This window comes from Alligator sinensis, unplaced genomic scaffold, assembly GCF_000455745.1.
Source record: "Alligator sinensis unplaced genomic scaffold, ASM45574v1 scaffold112_1, whole genome shotgun sequence".
Lineage (NCBI taxonomy): Eukaryota > Metazoa > Chordata > Crocodylia > Alligatoridae > Alligator > Alligator sinensis.
Window position 1 is genome coordinate 390,839 of NW_005841892.1, and position 19,394 is coordinate 410,232.

General features: G+C 42.0%; 1 long non-coding RNA gene across 1 annotated transcript in view; it reads right to left on the bottom strand.

Moving 5' to 3' along the window:
* Positions 1-3,962: 3,962 nt before the first annotated feature.
* Positions 3,963-19,394, bottom strand: part of LOC102372535 — a 46,708-nt gene continuing 31,276 nt past the window's right edge. The window contains exons 2-4 of the long non-coding RNA XR_323164.1: positions 13,996-14,085; positions 13,129-13,196; positions 3,963-4,083 (exon numbers count right to left, since the gene is read on the bottom strand). This is a non-coding gene — a long non-coding RNA (uncharacterized LOC102372535). The remainder of the gene's footprint in view (positions 4,084-13,128; positions 13,197-13,995; positions 14,086-19,394) is intronic.

The following is a 19,394-nucleotide window of genomic DNA, read 5'->3' on the forward strand; positions in this document are numbered from 1 at the left end:
TTAAAATTCTGAAAGTACTTTTAAGGCATTGATGAACTGACCATCATAAAGCTTTGTTTATGTTCCTAGAAAATGAAACTAAATCATGGATATGTTAAAATCCTCACATGATATGAATGCATATTTTTCCAAAGGTAGGATAAAAATAATTACCGAACGCTTCTTTATTTTCCGAAGCTTTTAAAACAGTTTTACAACTTTTAGTAATGGGCCTCTACTTCGTTTAGTAATGGGCCTCTACTATTCAGGATTTCCTTTATTCCTTATATACTTAAAAATGCCTATTGACTGTTCATAGTATGGCTAACCATGCATTTTCCATGGACTTTTAAATTTCCCTTCTCTATTTTTTTTATACTTCACAAATTCTAATTTATTTGGGTCACTATCTATTCCACTGGGGGCCACCCTTTTTGGCAAGTATGCTACAAATTAGTCCTGCAGCCTCTCTAAATCCCATTGAGATTCTCTTGCCCTCCCCAATTTGCTGCTCTGTTTTCTCTTCCCATTCTTGCACTCCCTGCTTGATTTGCTGCTTTGTTTTATGCTTTTTCCCATTGTGTTTCCTGCTCCTACCCTGAACTGCCATGCACCATATGCAGAGACTGCCTGTGCCACTTGCGGCACCTATGTGGCAAATTTACCACCCCGATCTACTTTCTTTTCTTTTCTGCTTGCTGTTTTTATTTCTAACTTGTTCTTTTACTTCTCAACTATAAGATTAGCTTTGAACCTAATCTGTATTCTTTTAGTATTTTGGAATTTTAACTCTTTGGTTGTCTGGCATTAAAATCCATGAATCTTTGAAAAATGCATTTCTCAAGAAGCTACAAACAGGTAGTAGATAACCAGGAATTTCATTAAGTACTTCAGATTCCATTTCCTTTGATTTAATCATTGAACCATCCAAAGATACTTACTAAGACAAAAAATACTATACTTAAATGATTTTTTCAGCCTCTCTTCATCCTCAGGTTTTAAAGACTCCTCACCACACTTGAGCTAATGAAGCATATTTGACTGACTTTACTTAGAAAGATGTTACACCTGAACCACATGTAATCAGGGTACTGCCAGAAATCAGGTACAGTATCGACACATCACAGTAAAATGAATATGGAAATTAATTAGCAAATCAAAAGAACAAATTTGGGTTTATTTGCTGGCAGACATAGCTCTCAGATTTTCCACAGACAGATGAGCAATTAAAATGCTGGAATAAAAAATATAAATCTTGGCAACACTACTTGATCCACATTTTAAACAAAACAATCAAGTCACCTTTTCCCTGAGGATGAGCCCTTAATAACTGAAAAAAAGATTATTATAAACAATGAACAGAGATAGCCGTAGACCTTCAACTCTGTGTGTGTGTGCATGTGTGTGTGCGCGTGTGCACATGCACGCATGTGTACATGTGCATACATGCACAGATACATGTACATAAAAATATGTATGTGCACGCATATTTTCTCTTTGGCTATTAAATTCAAAAGCTAATTCAAAGTCTAATGTAGCAGATGAAAAATGGGCTAGAAGACTAAACAATGCTGGGAGACCACTTAGAGAATTACACTGAGACAAAAAAACATAGGAGCAGTGTTGAATACAGAGGGCACGTCTACACATACACATTTACTGCACAGTAACCAAAATCACTGCATAGTATGGGCATGTGTCTACATGTGTATGCCCATACTGCACAGTAAATATGGTGACTTATGTTGGCTTGAGTGTAATTTTGGTATCTACATTATGCAGGTATCAAATTTATGCCTGATTAGTTACTGCATAGTAGTGCATATGTAGATGCCTTACTGCACAGTAACACTGTGTGTGGACTGACTTGGGACTAAAGTCAGGGACTACACTCCTGCATGTGTAGATGCTGGCCTATTCCCACTTACTGTGCAGTAATTTACTGTGCAGTAAATTTAAGCTGGAGTAAATGCACATATAGACATGCCCAAAATGTACAGAATGTTCTTTGCAAGGTTTGTCATATATCATGTTGCTAGATGTATTTTCTTTCACACATTATTGTTATTAGAATAGTAAAATCCAGAGGATTCAGTCAAATTCAGGGATCTTTGGTACCATAGTATTTGCTATGAAGACAAATAGGAAGACACTATCACTGTATATACCTTCCTAATTGTGTTCTGTGTCTAAAAGGGATCACTTGTTTCAAGCATTTTAGCAAAGTCCCTTTAACTTTTTTTTTTTTTTTTAATTTGCCATGGACAAAAAAATATACTTTCTCCATAATAAAGAGTCCAACCATGCAAATATACCGGAACAAAATGCTTGAAACTGGGGAGGGGGGGCAGGGGGGGCAGTAATGTTATTATTTCTTCTTTGAAATGAAATATATATGTTAATGTAAAATATACTATACCTGTAATGAAGATATTTATGAAGTATATAATGAAATATCATGAAATGTTGATATGTATAATTTAAAAAATAATTATTATTATATCCAGTGGAAATATATTTTAACATGTTTTCATTGCTGCTTACTGTGCTACAACCTTTTGATTGTAGTCATACAGTACCCATAACTCCACTGTCTCAGTGCCTGCCTTGCGTTGTTGGATGTATCCTCACAGCACCCTATTGAATTAGGAAACCATTCAATTCCCAATTTTATAGATGAAAAACAGAGGCACAGACATATGAAATGATTTGCAGAGAACTAGTAGAACTAGAAATTACATCATATTTCATAAGCCCCAGGCCAGTGTCTTACTCCACAAGAAACTCTTTCTTTACTTACGATATCGTGGAAGAGATATATGTGGGATGCTTTACCAAACTTCAAAATCAAAATGCTGCTCTACTCTATTTACATTCTGCTTGTACTGGTTGTAATATTCATATTTCTTACCTCAGATACTATGTTGTCTCAGATATTATCATTTAGTGAGCACCAACAGAGTAGTATATTTCTGTACTAAATAGTAATAATAAAAAAAAAAATCTGATATGCCTAATTATCTTTAAATGTTACTCAGACACTTCATTAAAAACATAGAATACATGGAATGACGCACCAAGCATAAAATAGTAGAGATAATTTTGGAAGAAATTGTGTCTTTTTTTTCTTCTTGTGCTTTTTTGCTTCCCCAAAAAACCTCAAGCAGACTGCTCCATAGCCCAGAAGATATTACCATACTTTCACCTACTGCTGCATTGAAGTTCCTAAGACTGTTCTTTTAATATGAAGCTTGTGTAGCACAGAAGTGATTTTCTTTCAGCAGCCAGATCGTAGCAAGTCCTGATGTGTAGTACTAATATTCCATTTCCAAATCATACCCCTGAGGGGTCTTTCTTTTTTGTTTGGTTGGTTGTTTTTTTAATCATCAATTTCTAAGGTATAGTGAATAGACAAAGAATATCTTTTTGCTAGCCAGGCCAGTACATATTGTTGTTTCTTACAGCTTACAACTACATTAAAGCTGTAAAATTTTAACATAGAAAGAAAAAAAATGCCTATAACTTTTGGGACCATGTAACTGATTTTACTTTTATGTAGTGACAAGGTGAACATTTCACAAACTACATTCTGTGCTACCACTGAGGTTTAAGAACTTTTCCTGTCTCGTTGTCCTCATCTATGTTATCCTGTATGCCTTAAAGGGCAGACTTTGACCCGATCTGACATGGCTTCTCTCTCTTCTTCTTTAAACTGATCATTAAAGCACATTTCTCCTTCAAGTCTTGACAGCATAGATCTCCACGCTTGGAAAGCACATGGGCTTCCAGCAAATGTATGGATATGCTGTCAATTGACTCAAAGAACTGGAGGCATGTAACCTCTCTTCTATCCATAAACCTATGAACCTAGCTGTCCCTCCTTGAAGTACTAACACAATCAATGTTATAAAGTCAACATAGAAGAAAATGAAAGCAACAAACAAGCCTGGAACAAATAGTATCTGTATTAATTTTTACTGCTCAATTTCTTTGGTTTTCATAACATCCTTTGCTCTCTCCTTCATCTCCCTCTTATTTGTGCAGTGTCTGATCCGATCCTATGAGATGTTTCTTGCTGGCAGATCGTTTACTTCAATAGGGCTCCTTATTGACATGGATACAAAGATTACAGCATGAAAAACAACTCCTCTGACTTGTGCCTTCAACTGTAAGAACCTTGGCCTAAAATCTTGTTTTCTTATTAATTTGCAAAGTTTCTGTTAAAAATTGGGTGCTAAATAATGCATATATAAATATTTATATTAACCCAAGGATTATCATTTACAGTTCTCCAAATCACTCTTATTTTAGCATTTTCTAAAAGTGTTTTTGAAATCTTGTTATGCAATGCTTTGACCTTTTTAATTTTACAGTTGCCTTTTAAATAGTGAATTGACACCTGCATCTTCCTGCTTTCAAGGTAACTCATTATATAGCAGTTTCTCTGATTAGGATAATTTGTGCATCACTATTAGCCTCATCAAATCCGTCATTCTAGTAAACTGAGTAAGATTAAGAGGACTGTGAACAAAGTAAAATTAATGCAGCTGCTATAATTCAATTTGTAGTTTATTGAACTCTGTCTTTATGCTCCTCCTAGGGAAGAAATTCATTTCCATTTGTCCTATTCCATCCCATGTCCTGGCAAGAATAATGATTAAATATAAGTTCCCCTTTCCTTTTATAAATAATTGTCTTTATGTTCTAGTCATACATTGTCCATTTCCAATATAGAAAAAAAAATGCAGTAGGATGCCAAAGGGACAGTTGCTTATATATTTGATGATTATTTTGATTGGAAGTATAAAGCCATATGAGACAGTGAAATTATTTAGATAAGTACATATGAAAGAAGACTCCTGGAAACTTCATAAGATTTAAAGTGAATGCAGTTTAGGCTTGATAAATATAACCTAGTATACTATGTAAAGCAGGGATGGGCAACCTACAGCCCATGGGTGGGATCTGGCCCACAAAACTTTGGATTCAGCCATAGACCCATGGCGCTGGTGTTATTTGGCAGCTGAGGGCTCTCCCTGTGCCACATCAATGTCAGAGATCTGGGGCTCCAGCAGCAGAGAGCTCTCTGCACTATGCCACAGTGAGTGCCTGAGGCTCCAGGGGACTCTGTTCACCATGCTGCAGTTGGGCAGCATGGGCTCTGTCTGTGTCTTGCTACATCTAGTTGGCAGGAAGAAGCAGTGGAGGTTGTTGGGTCCTAGTGCCAACCTTTCCCAGACCTAAGCTTGGCCACTCTGGCCCCTGTCAGAAAACACTGTCAGCCTCTAATGTAAAGATTTATTTAATTGCTTTGCAGGGTGGGGGTGTCGGTCTTGCTGGGACCTTGTAGAATATATACCGCTTACACAAAGGTCTTTGCAAAGCTTTGGCCAGAGTAGGCCTGTTTTATACTGGACCATCCTGTTTTTAAATCCTTTGTCCCCTCTCTGTTCCTGAGTGAGGACTGGACTGAAGAAAATCCTATTTTTCAATTTATCTGTGGAAATGCATGTCAGTCATTTGTCCTCATGATTCGATTGACTGTGCTTAGAGAGAGGGTGGTGCACAGCCAGGAGAAGCAGGGTGGAGGATTCCAGAGGCTGGTCCCTTGTGCCTGTGTGAGGACCCATGGCTGCAGCGCATATGCAATTATGCAGGCACAGCAAGAGCTGAAATACTGTTGCATGCCTGAGCTCCCTGACCTTAGGCTACGTGTGTGGGCCTGGGCCCCAGGGGCAGCTGAGCCACCAGGGCCAGGCAGTTGGTCTGCACACACCCCTCCCTGTGCTGCCTCGGCACAAGGTAATGGCATTGACAGCAGGCAGGTGGAGCCCTGTGCGTATCTGCTGCAATGCCGGTGGGACTGGAAGGAGGTTCTTGTTACCATCTTCACACTCACAGAGCAGCCCGGTGAGTCTCTGTGCTTCCTTGCTGTGCAAGGAGGGTGAACTTTGGGCAGAAGGGCCTCTAGGCTCCTAGCCAAGTGGACCATCTTATTAAGCCATTATTTGTCCTGTGGGACAGGCAAACCTTTTTTGTCTCCTGGGGAAGGAAGGGGAGGTCCCGCTGGGCAGCTGGCTGCATTGCCACAGGCATCCATCACCCACCAACTCCACTAAGCCCAGCTCTGACCAGAATGTGACCAGGCAAGATTCCCAGGAGCTCAGTGTCTGTGCTGAATGCTGATGGGGGTATGTTAGGTCCCTCTGCAGTGTGTGCTGCTGGCTCCCAAGCATGGAGCTGGGCTGGAATGAGGCCAAATTGCAGTGAAGGGCAGGGGTACTCGAGCCTCACATGTGCCATGCCATATTCTCTCAAGGCTGGACTGTCTGGACAGAATGGCACTTGTTCTCTCCCATTTCAGAGGGTGACATGCATTCATCAGTGTGGGGTTCATGGACCGAATAGTCTTTCTGTGGTCTTTTTGTGGTGGCCTCACCCCTTGCTGCTAATTGGCCAAGGGGCCTGGTGGTCCCACCCTTCACTGCTGATTGGCCAAGGAGGCTATGGACCTGACCCTCACCACTGATTGGTCAATGGAGGTGGTGGTCCTGCCCCTTACCAAGGGGATGTTCTATATTCTGAGGATGCATCAGTGTCCACCCTAGTAGGCCTGACCTGCAAACCTGACTGATTCATGAACTTCTTACATAAACAAAACTTGGCATGTGGGCCAGATGTGCCTTCCTGCCAGAAGATGGGAAGGGGAGATGGTTGGGCAAGGTGTAGGATAGTCTAGTACCAAGATAATAAGGCTGGAATGGGAACACCCAGATCAGGATGTGAAACAAGCCTTGGCACAGGATGGTTTAAGATATTCAAAATACAGGTATAATATAATAGGTAATTTCTCTTGAGCATTGTGTAAAAGAAGAATTGGAAATATGGAAACTTTGTATTGGCCTAGGGGAGCCTATGTGGTGTTGTGCCAATACCTTGTCACAGGCATACATATGTTAACATCTTGTCTGTTACATCACAAGTGTTAGGGCCATACCTTATAGACAATAAACCTGGCTAAGGCTTTGCCACCAAGCCAAGCCTATGGCAATTCTTTAAATCAAGATTGGTGTTCAGATCTCCTGACTGAATTTTGCCAGCACTGTAATTCCTGAGACTTCAGCACTGCCACATATCAATAACACCTGATGAGAACAACAGAAACAATGACAAGGGGGGATGGCTGGGTAAGAATACTGCTTGTGGACAGCTGAATAGAGACATATGCACCTACAAGGATGTCTCAAATTGGATAAATCTCTACAAATGTGGGTAGAATGAAATAAAATTTCTTTAAGTATAATATGATATGTCTTCTCAGAAAATGTCTGCCTACTAGGACTTTGTGTAGAAACTCTAAGGGTCTGCAAATTGAGAAGTTTGTAGATCTGTGCATGTATTCCTGGTTCTCAATGCCTACCCCTTCTCCCCCTTAAAAAAGCCAAAACCCTCAAAGGAAGGCAATAGTCTTGACACCATAGGATTTTGGTACCTTGAGAAATTGCCAGCTGATTCCAACATATCTTTTCTTTGTGAAAATAGACTGCTACATGAACATCTATTAATGCTTAAGCATGTATTTATTTGATTATGATATAGATATGAATTGCACTATTAAAATGTAGTTAAATGAATGGACAGTTAGCATAGTTAGAACACAGTTGTTACACACTGTCACAGGTAATGTATTTTAAAATAGTTTAGTGTTTTGCACATATCAAAAAATTTTTATAGCAAGCAGATTTTTTTATATACATAAAAAAGCATCAGCACATATTTATACAGTGCTAGCATTTTAAAAAAAATCTGACAAGATTAGGTAGGTCTTGTCAAATCTGAGACTAAACTAGAATATACAATTAGGTGTTTGCCACTCCATATTTTTTTTAAATAGCTTATTGATTTGGGGGCCATGTTTCTGAAAACAAAATGCATTTAGGATGACAGCTCATTTATCAAGTTTCAACCTGATGCAATTTGAAGTGGTTGAGGCATTTAGAGTCCTCTAACCAGAGTTGATTGTGTTGATCTCAGCATTAAGTATATTGGTACTTTTGATACAGCTGAAACAACAGCATAGAACAGTAAAGTTACATAGCACATTACCTGCCATAGTCACATAGCAAAAAGGGAAAAAAAAGTCAAGGTGGTATAAATGGTAAAGAAGTCACAGACACAAGCAGTTGCTAAATTTCAAATAGCTTCCATACCTGGTGGAATAGAGGAATGAAACCATCCTGACCAGGAAGGTGAGGTACAGACATTCAAAAAGCCTGAGGCAGATTCAAACTAATTTACATGGTTTTCCCTAAGCCAACTATGTTATTTCAGGACCAAACAGAACACAAGCTCACTCTTTCATGGGAGAAGGGCCACAAAAGCTACCTGCACTGGCCAGGCCAGCACCCTAAAGTGCTGCTGCATACATCTCAGCATTCAGAAGACTGCCAAGGGCAGCCAAATGCAGCTGAGAGGCTACCCTGATGGGCTGCCTGGCATGCCTCCCCGTACTGCCCTGTTATCTGTCTGGCAGCTGGCAGCTGCAGACAGCCAGCAGAAGGAGGCGTGTTTGTCCCCACATGGGATGTCATGGGGGTCCCTGGGCTTTGTCTGGGGTAGGACCATGGGAGGCACCCTCTTAAACCCAATTGCACTTACTTCTGACATGCTCTCAACCTCTTTGCAGTGTGGCTTCATTGCAAATGGAGCGAGAGGGCTGAGAGCAGCTGTGGTTGTCCTGTAGGCAGGAGGGTTTCCCCCTCAGCCCTCCTTCCCCTTCCCCACCTTCACATTGCCACCCACATCCTTGTGACTTGACCGTGTCTGGTGGCCATAGTCACTGTGGTCCTGCAATCTCAGTTCCCTGCGTTTAAACTCACCTTTCCCCCAAATTATTCTGGGCCTGATTCAAAGCTCATGCTAATCAATGGGAGGTCAGGTCGTTGGGGTTTATTTCCTGTTTCCTCACGCTTGGCTCCACCACCTCACCAGAAGGCTATCTCTAAGTCCCCCTCCCTCCTACCCCATATTTCCCCAGCTTCTTAAGTGGAGCCCACAGAATGTCCTGCTCTTGGCCAGCCCTGGTCCATGCAAACATGTGTGAAGGAGACAAGCCAGCCAGCCCCTGCATGTGTGGTGGGAGCTGTCTCTCACCCATCCCCACCCCTCCCAGACTCATCAGGAGTACTCATCTGGAAGCTAGAGAACCAAGCAATTATGGGACCTGGGAAGGAGGCTTCTGGCACCCCACCCCTCCCTGTGCCCAAGGGACTTTGCAGAAGCTTGAGGGGTAGGAAGGGGCATGTGCTATGAATTATTAGAGGCTGTGGCAGAAGGCCACCTGTGTTTCTCCCCCAAAACTCTGCTCTGTGTCAATTTGGTTAAGATGGACCCTGCAGAGGGTACACACCTTACCCTATCTCTTTAGGTAACCTGAGCTGGATACATTGAACCTCACTCTATTCTCATCTGCCCACTTTTGTAGTCTGTCTAAATCTATTTGCAGCCTCTCTCTCCCTTCAAGTGTGTCCACCTCTCCCCACATCTTAGTGTCATCAGCAAACTTGGACAGCATGCTTTCCACCCCCTTGTCCAAGTTGCTGATGAAGATGTTAAACAGTGCAGGCCCGAGGACCAAGCCCTGGGGGACCCCACTGCCCACATCTCACCAGGTTGAGTAAAACCCATCCATCACTACTCTCTGGGTGCGCTCCATCAGCCAATTTTTTACCCATCCAATTGTGCAGGCATCAATGTCACAGTCACTTAATTTATTGGTGAGGTTGGGGTGAGAGACAGTGTCAAAGGACTTCTTAAAATCTAAAAAGACTACGTCCACAGTGACACCATCATCCAAGGCTTGGGTCATAAAAGGCAATCGGGTTGGTCAGGCAGGACCTGCCTTTGATGAACCCATGCTGATTGTCGCTGAGCATGATCTCCCCTGCAGCCCCTCCACAGATGTGCTCCTTGATGATACTGTCCAAGATCTTGTGGAGGTGGCTAGTCTCTAATGGCCTCGATCTTGTCCCACAAGGCAGCAATATGACCTCCACCTACATGATGTCCTAAATATACAACTTCAGATAGTGCCCGCTGGCATTTTTTGGCTTTCACAATAAGACCAGCTTGCTTGATCTTGCCTAACACAGTGGTCAGATGAATCAGGTGCGATTCAAAGTCCTGACTGAAGATGGCGATGCCATCGATGTAAGCCATGGCAAACTGCTCACATTCTTGTAACAGGTTATTAATCAGTCTTTGAAAAGATGTGGGAGAGTTGCGCATACTGAAAGGTAAAACTGTAAACTCATATAGTCCCACAGATGTGATAAAGGCAGACTTGGCTATGATGTCCTTAACTTATATAGCCCTTATTACTTCATTTACCTGGTCCAATGGAGGCCAGCACCTGTTGGCTGCCAGCCAACCAGTTTGAAATACATCACTAGTTGCTGGACAGACTGGCAGTTCCTAGCTCCCCAGGGAGTCCAAGCCCCTCACCCAGGTATATGATGCCAGTCACGTAGGCAGAGGGAGCAGGTTTCCCCCCTCCCTCAGGAATGTATCCAGCTCAGGTTACCTAAAGAGATAGGGTAAGTTGTGTACCCTCTGCAGGGCCCATCTTAACCAAATTGTCACAGAGCAGAGTTTTTGGGGAGAAACAGAGGTGGCCTTCTGCCACACAGACAAGGACTTAAACAGCTGAGGATTGTGTGTGTGTGTGTGTGTTCCTGTCCTTGAGTCTTAGCCAAGGTGTGGCAGGGATCCTAGCTCCGCATTGTGTGGGCAGCCACTGTGTCACATGGAGAGCTGTGAATAACTATGACAAGTTTGAGAGCAACAGTGCCAGCCGCCACAGCAGCAGAGCTGGCTGAGTGACCTTAGGAAACAATGCCTATGCCAGCAGTACTAACGCACACTCACACACCTATGTCCTGCACCCCACTGAGCACCAGTACCAGCAGCAGTGACTTGAGGAGGGGGTGGCTGCAGCTCTTCTCCCTGCCCCATCATGCCATGGCTCAACCGAGCCTTATGCACACAGGGCACAACAGACCACAGCTACTGCTTGCTCTGCCTTCCCTACCCAGCTCTGCTGCAAGCCTGAGCTCCAAGGGCCCTGTTCCTTTCTTCTGCAGAGCATCACTCTCCTCTGTCTCAGAATATTGTATAAACATAGACAAATACAGAGCTATAGCTGGTCCCTTACCCACTTCTCCTATTCCCTGCCTGTGGCTGACATCTCATGTGAGGGAGGAAGTGGGGAAGTGACAAAGGCACCTGCTATGCCAGCAGACTGCAACCTAACTTGTGTCAGAAGAGGACCTGGTACAAAAGTTCAATATACTGGTCTAACCTAAACCAGTTAAGTTGGATACTACATCCATGCAGGTCTATCTTACACCAGGTTCTGCTATTTTTAAACCAGCCCATGTGCATTGAACTTCTGTTCTGTTACAGGTTTAGGTTGGTTTCTGGTAATGTGTACTGTGTTTTTGGTTTACATTGGTAGACTCATTTATGTGTAATGTCTATACCTGGCCTGAGGACCAAAAGTGGCATACTGTATTTTGCATTTCTAATATTATGAAACATATTATTTTATTATGGTTTTATTGTTTTTTCCTATGATTAGCCTCCAAGACAGTAAAAATGGCAGTGGAGAAAAGTAGCAATAAAGAATATCAAATGAAAAAAAAAGTAAATTTGAGTTTTTATTGAAAAAACATGTACAATAAAAGTAAAGTGTATTGCAGAGCAATGCACAACTACTAGGGGTGTGCAAAATGGGCCCTATTCATTTTGGATTCGGATTCGGCCCGAATCAGGGACAGTGATTCGATCTGTTGATTTAGATCACTGTCCCCAATTTGATTCAGCCGAATCCAAATCTGATAATTCGATGCTGATTCTCAGACACAGGCACAGCTTTAAAAGTTCTTTTTCTACATACCTTTAGGTAGCAGCATGGCTCGTGATTTCTGTGGTGCATCCCACAGCAGTGCAGGGAGCTCTCCAGTGTGTTCAGCAGCAAACCCGGAAGTGGACTGGAAGTACTTCCAGTACTTGGAAGTACTTCCACTAGACTTCTGGGACTGCCGGGGAGCATGCTGGGGGGCCCCCCTGGTGCCCCCTCTTGGCTTGGTGATCAGCCACAGGAAGATCCTGGGTGCCTTTCCCAGAACCAGGAGGCACCAGTCAATGAGCGGGGGCGGGGGGGAGGGGGCACAGGGGGACCTCCCAGCACGCTCCCCAGTGGACCTGGAAGTGGACCAGAAGTAATTCCACTTCTGGGTCTACTGCTGAGCATGCTGGGGAGCCCCCCACGCTTCTGTGGGATGCTCCATCTGCCCCAGCATCACAGCATTCATGAGCCCCTGCTACCTAGACGTACGTAGAAAAACCATTTAAAGCTGCCTTTATGTCTGAATCTCTCCGAATTGATTCGGGGGGCTCCAAATCAATTTGGAGAGATTAAGAGGGCATATGATTCAATTTGGATTTGGAGATTTGGCCAGTGAATCTGGCTGAATCTCCACCAGATTCAATCAGGGACTGAAGCTTTGCACAGCCTTAACAACTACACTAGCTCAGAGATGTTATTCAGAGATGTTGAGCAGCAAGCCAAGAGTTTAAATTTCAATACAGCTTGTCTGTGAATGTGCCGAAATTGTTGATATTGGAGAACAGCTAATACACAACTTGACTAAAAAGACTTAAATTAGGATTGAGAAACATGTTATTTATGCTTTATGATTTAGTGAAATTTCATTAATTACTCAGCAAGATTAATAGGGCAGACTTGAAGTTGATGTAAATGAAAAAGTACCATATAGAGAGCAAAGGATATTATGGATATCTTTTATTGAACCAGCTGAAAAACTTTTGAATGCAAGGCATTCATTCTGTCTGAGGAGGAAAGCAAGCAAAGGATTGGTAAGAACAGTGGGTATAGTCTCAGGGGTCGGCCACAAACAATTAGCAAAAAAAAAAAAAGCTTGATTACTGGGAGGTCAGGACCTATCAGAAGGGAGGATGGTCATCACCACCAATAGTGTGCAGGAAAAAATTCCAGTGGTACAGCTTGTCCAATAAAAGATATCAGTAAATTAAAAATAAATAAATAAATAAATAAATAAAACTTACACAATACAGGGGATGATAACCTTATGCCTTCTGATAGGTCTTGATCTTCCAGTAATCAAGCTTCATACCTGAAAAGAAATGCAGTGCATTTGAAAGCTTGTCTAACTTTATCCTAACTATGCAGCTGATTCAATAAAACAAATCACCCCCCACCAAAAAATAAACATTGCCTCCTGCAGAATTCCTAGACAATTATGGCTAGAACATCACTCTAAACTACCATGTGAAAGGATCGCTTTACTCCTTGTCATGGCAAAAAACAAGAGATATTACTTTGCACATGTTAAGTAGATATCACAGGATAAAAAAGTTCCAACCAGCTATAAAGTTGGAACTTGAAAATATGTACTAACTTTATAGCTGGTTACCATTGAACTTTAATTTGCATGTGTAGGAGGGCCTCCTAGCTGCAGGAGTACACCATGTCTGGCCAGGGCTGGGAGTCCTGCAACTAAGGGGGACTGCCCCAATGTTTTGGCAATGGTCAATAGTCAGGTTGGCGATCCTGCAAACAAATTTGCTGGTTGCTGTGTACCCTCTCACCACAATTGGCTCAAGGCAGGTGATGGCAGGAGCATCCTTCAGCATCACCTCTGCTAGGATGCTACACTCTCTCCCTAGTTGCCCCTGTCCAGGGCCAGAATTATTTCTCTGGGCTCAGCTACCACCAATCCAGGGTGAGCACTGACTTCAGAAAAACAACAAGGTACTCCAGTCCCCAAGGGTGCTCCTTGCTCCACCTGGGTAAATTGCAGAGAGGAGGTACCCTCAGGCTTTCCTCCCTTCCCAGGGCTTCTCCTTCCACATCTACATATAGAATTTAATATTTTCTTTGGAGACTTTGAAGTAGCACAGCTGGTATCTAACCTCATCTGCCTTATCCAGGCTTTGAATATCACAATCCATGACACATCGGATGCAGACAATGGGAAGACAGATCTGTGTGACAGTTTTCTGCTGCAACCAGTAGGAGAGAGAGAAGTTAGACAAACAAAAAGCTACTAATAATGGTAGTTTAGCCATAATGTGTGTTACCAACACCAATCAATAGCAAGTTAACTAATACTAGTTAGTCCTCACTAAATTGGGGTCAATTAAAAACTCAGATGCACTTTATCCCATATGAGATTTTCTTACCTTTTATTTATATTCAAGTATAGAATTCAGGCACTGTCTGGGGGCAAGCCAGTATGTCATTCACAACCAGATATGTCTAACTGCATCTATTAGCGCAATTTTATTTTCCTTTTTTTATTTAGTTCAAATGAACTTCAGTGCAACTTGGATGAGTGAATATTGTTTTCACATTAAGCAATGAACAGTTCTGCTGTTGTTGTCCTGTGCTCTATGTATGTTAATTTGCAAGTTGTAACCAATAAGATTCCATCTATCTTTAGTCATGAAGAAATCCTTTTGTAGAGATGCTTAAAACTGCATAGTCTAATATGTCAATATTCTCTTCTAGTATAACTACATTTAAATTAATAGGATGTCTCAGATTAGATTCTGGGATATTACATTCCTATATAATTTTCAATAAATCTGACTTAAGTTAATTTAACCCTTAAATAGTATATCAAAATTTTTTAACCTGCCTCAGGTATAGAACTACAAGCAGACCACTAGAGAAATATATGCATTTTTATGGTAAGTGCCAATTTGGGTCCTGAACATGTTCACTTTGAGGCAAGTAGAAAAGCTTCTATTTTATGGCACTGAAACATGGATCAAGCCCATAAAGACTTCAAGTCTACCTATTGATATTCAACACCATTGCAGACAAATTCTCAAAAATGTTTTTTTTTTCCCCCTGCATCTAAATTTGGTCCTATGTAAATTATTTCAATTCATGGATGATCATTTTTTAGATAGACTAATAGATAGAGCTTTATTCCAGTAAATAATCTTACAGTGCAGTTCGGTTCCTACATACATTGTAGGCATATTACCCGTTTCTTCTAATAAGCTTAATTTTAACATAGAATCCTCTGTCATTACAATGAAAGTAGAACAAGTTTCAAGACACAACCTAATTAAATATTATAACCCAAGTCTTCAAGGTCAAGGGCCAAGGCTTAGTCCTCCCCCCCTTCCCCCCTCCCCCCCACAGTGGGGTGAGTGAGATGGGCTGGTGGTGTGCCCTCTGTCTACGGTTGCCTTCAGATCCCACCCTCAGGGATCCTTTGTTACCCTGAAATCCTTCTTTTTGTCTTCTTTCTGCTCTGATGATTTGTTTCCACGCATCATTGATTGCTCTCCCAGTGGTCATCATGCTATCCACATTCTGTTCTGTCAGCATAACTCTTTGTTCCCATAAACCCATCACATGCATACATCTTAATTTGGTAATTTACTGGGATGTTAATTTGGGCATGACTGGCCTCATAATTTGGTCATTTCACAAAAACTGGAAATCTCAGGGGCTTTGTAGGTGGACATTGTGACGATGCCAACATGGCAAGCCTACCTTTGTTATGGTTTTCAGGGAACAATGTGTTCTATATCTTGAATTTCCTAGCCTGTTTGTCTGTTGGCTTCCAACACTATGGGCCTTGAAAACTGAGAACATGTAACTTTATCACAAACAGACTTTTAGAAACCAATTAACCCTTGCTGCTTCCCTGTACCATTGTTCTAATGCAATATCTACTTTACCTGTAAGCCAATTCTTAAACGCAAATCTCTGAATATCATTTTCTAGCTATCACTCCCACATTCATAGTACCACAGAAAATGAAACAAATATATTTACATTCTTAGCCAATTAAAATATGATATGCATAGCTAACAGCACTGGAGAATTGAATTCTTAGTCTAAATTCTAGGCTGGACTTAGTGAAATACATTAATAGATGTATAAGATGTAATTGACCAAACTGGCTAGAGATCAGTGTATCTTAACTCCTAATTTGATTAAGTGTAGCTGTTAGTTTGGTACTATTAACTTTGATCTGAACTGTGAGCATGTTTCTTCCCTAGAGTGGTTTTGATTTTTGTCACAGCATTAATTAGTGTCACCTAAAAGATAAGTGTAAGGGTTGCTCTGAACATCAGCAGTGTAAATGTTATTTGATTGGGCAGAAAGCAAGGTCAATACTTCAGGTTGTTAAAGCTCAGTGAGAGGAACTGACTTACAGTTCTAAGACTGTATGTTTCCTCCTAGGCTGGGGCTCAGGTCTTGGTAGAGGAAGGATTTATTTTTTCTTTCTAGGGGAAAATTGTGAATAATCTATAGTTTAATAACATCAATCCCACTTTTTATCATCTGTTCTCTATATCATTGGCAATGCCCCAAGGATGACTGCTATTCAAGAATGATCTCTACCATGATGCATTGATGGATCTTGAGGTGAATTAAGATCCCAAACCTTGAGCAACAGACCTGTTCACAGAAGTTGCAGGTCCTTCCACAGAGGAGTATAGGCCATAGGATAGGATTTCTCTCCTTTTCCTTCCTTCTTTTTCTCTTCTCTACTTTGAGGGCAAGACACTTTATCTAGAAAGGGGATGCCACTTAGCTGAGGTTGCAGCACTATTGGATTTGGTCAACTCTCAGCTCCATCCAGTTTTTGATGTCAGCATCCATTTTCTTGAGGTATGCGTTGGATTTTGTCTTTGTAGTATTTTCTCTGGCCAATGCAAGATCTCAAGACATTGCTAAGCTGAAGCAGAGCACTTGTTTTGGTAGTTGAGTTGAACATCCACATACAATGTCCAGTCCAGCAAAGTTAGTACTTCAGGATCACCTACTCAAGGCTGGTAATATTGGCTTTAGTAAGGATGCTGATGTTTGTGCAGATATCATCCCACTTGATGTGGAGGCTTTTCCAGAGGCGTTGGTGATACCTCTCTGGGCTCTATAGATCACAACATTAGATCACCCACTTTTCACAATTGTATAGGAAGGGGGATGATGATGACTGCATTGTAGACCTGGATCTTGGTGTCTTTCTGGAGACTGCAATGAATAAAGACATGCCAAAGCAATTTCCCAAAAGAGGCACATGAATGCCACATCCTGTGCTGGATATCCTCAATGGTCACTCTAAGAGAGGTGGCTACTGAGATTGGGGAAATGCTTGACTACCTCCAGAGTCTTTCCCTTGCTAGTAATTTGTGCCCATTATTGATTGTCCTCCCCTGGGGGCCCTTGGTGAACAGATATTCCCCCAGGCCCTCATGTACACACTTGATGTATTTATAGGCTGCCACCAAGTCCCCTCTGAGACTTCTCTTCTCCAGGCTGAACAGTTCCAAGTTTTTCATCCTCTCCACATATGGACTCTAATTATGTGTGTGTCCCTCCTTTGGACTCCCTTAAGCATCTCTACATCCTTCCTGAAGCGCGGCCCCTCAGAACTGGACACAATACTCCAGCTGTGTTCTCATCAGGGGCAAGTAGAGAGGGAGGATGACATCCTTAGCTTTGCTTGAGATGCCTCAGTAGATTCATGCCAGTGTTTGATTAGCTCTGCCATCTACAGTATCACATTGGTAGCTTATGTTCATTTTGTTGTCTGTCATAACACCCAGGTCTCATTCAGATGTGGTGTTAGCAAGCATAGTGCTGCTAAGCCTATAAGTGTGCTGTGGATTATTTCTCCCCATGTGGAGTATTTTACATATCTGTATTAAACGACACCAAGTTGAGGTCCACCCATGCCACTAGCCTGACCAGGTTGGTCTGTATTGCCAGCCTTCAAGCATGACCATGCTCCCTGTAGTTTGGTGTTGTCAGTGAACTTTGCTAGTTCACTTTTAATACGTGAATCCAAATTGTTAGTGAACATGTTGAAAAGCGCTGGTCCAAGTACTGAACCCTGAGGGACACCATTGGTTACCCTCTACCATGATGACTCAGTTCCATCAATCAATACTCTCTGGGTTTTACAACAGAGCCAGTTACCTAGCCACCGGGCCATGAAGTAGTCAAGGCCACATTTTCCCATGAGGACTGTGTGGGAAACCAGGTCAAAGGCCTTTTAGAAGTCTAAGTATATAACATCAACCTCATTTCCCCTCTGCAGGTGGTGATACCTGATTGTAGAAGAAAATGAGGTTGGTCTGGCATGAACTGCCTGTAATGAAGCCGTGTTGGCTATCCTTCAGAATTCTACCTTCTGCTAGCCTGTCTGTAATGGATTCTTTGGTAATTTTCTCCAGGATTTTACCAGGGATTGAGGTCAAACTGATTGGCCTGTAATTTCCTGGGTCTTCCTTTCTCCCTTTCTTAAAAATAGGCACCACATTGGCCTTCTTCCAAACTTCTGGGACCTCTCCCAAGCACGATGAGTCTTCAAATAACTTTGCCATAGGTCACGCAATGATATCCACCTGTTCTTTTAGCGCCCTCAAGTGTAGTTCATCTGGACCTGCTGACTTGTAGATATTTAGCCTTTTTAGATGTTTCCCCACAACATCTTTGCCAACTATGGGAGGGTGGCCACCCCCACCATGATTATCCTATATCCTGTCAAGCAGGTGAACAGCCTTGGACTGGTGGAATACTGATGTGAAGTATTCATTCAGGAGTTTGGTTTTGTCCTGAGTGTCCATTATCAGCCATCCCATTTCATTCATCAGGAGCTCTATGCTTCCCTTATTTTTTCTCTGACTTCCTACATATCTAAAGAAGGACTTTTTGTTGTCCTTAAGTCCAGTTGCCAATCTGTATTCAGTTTGTGCTTTTGCTGTCCTGATCTGTTCCCTACATGTCTAGGCTGTTGCTAAGTACTCCTCTTGTGAAAGTCAGCTTTCCTAAAATTAAGGATTTCTACCCTACTGCCCAATTTCCCTGACTTACATTGGAGGTGAAAGTGATCATCTCATGTGTTACTAGATTTACCCATCACTTTGGGGTGTGCTCATTTATTATGGGTACATTTCTGGGGGTATCTGTATTAATGTACTGCTTGTGCTACTTGTGTTTCTATATGGAGCTGTATCTCTCCCTTCTGCAAGTCCTCACCGCCCCCCCTCAATGGAGCTATCTTGCAGGACTCAGTTTCAATGGGACTGGGTTCCTCCAACCACCAAACCAGTCAAACACATGTACGCACATACACACATGGATCAACAGGATACGCCTGAGCCAGGCTGGGTTATTTAGCAATGACAGGCTAACACCCTCATATAACTTGAATTCAGTTCATCAGGGCAACAATAAAATGCAGTCAGACACAAGCGCGTGGATTAACATAGCACATCTGAGTCAGGCTGGACTATTAAGAATTGCTAGGCTGACACCCTCATGTGCCTTAAACTCA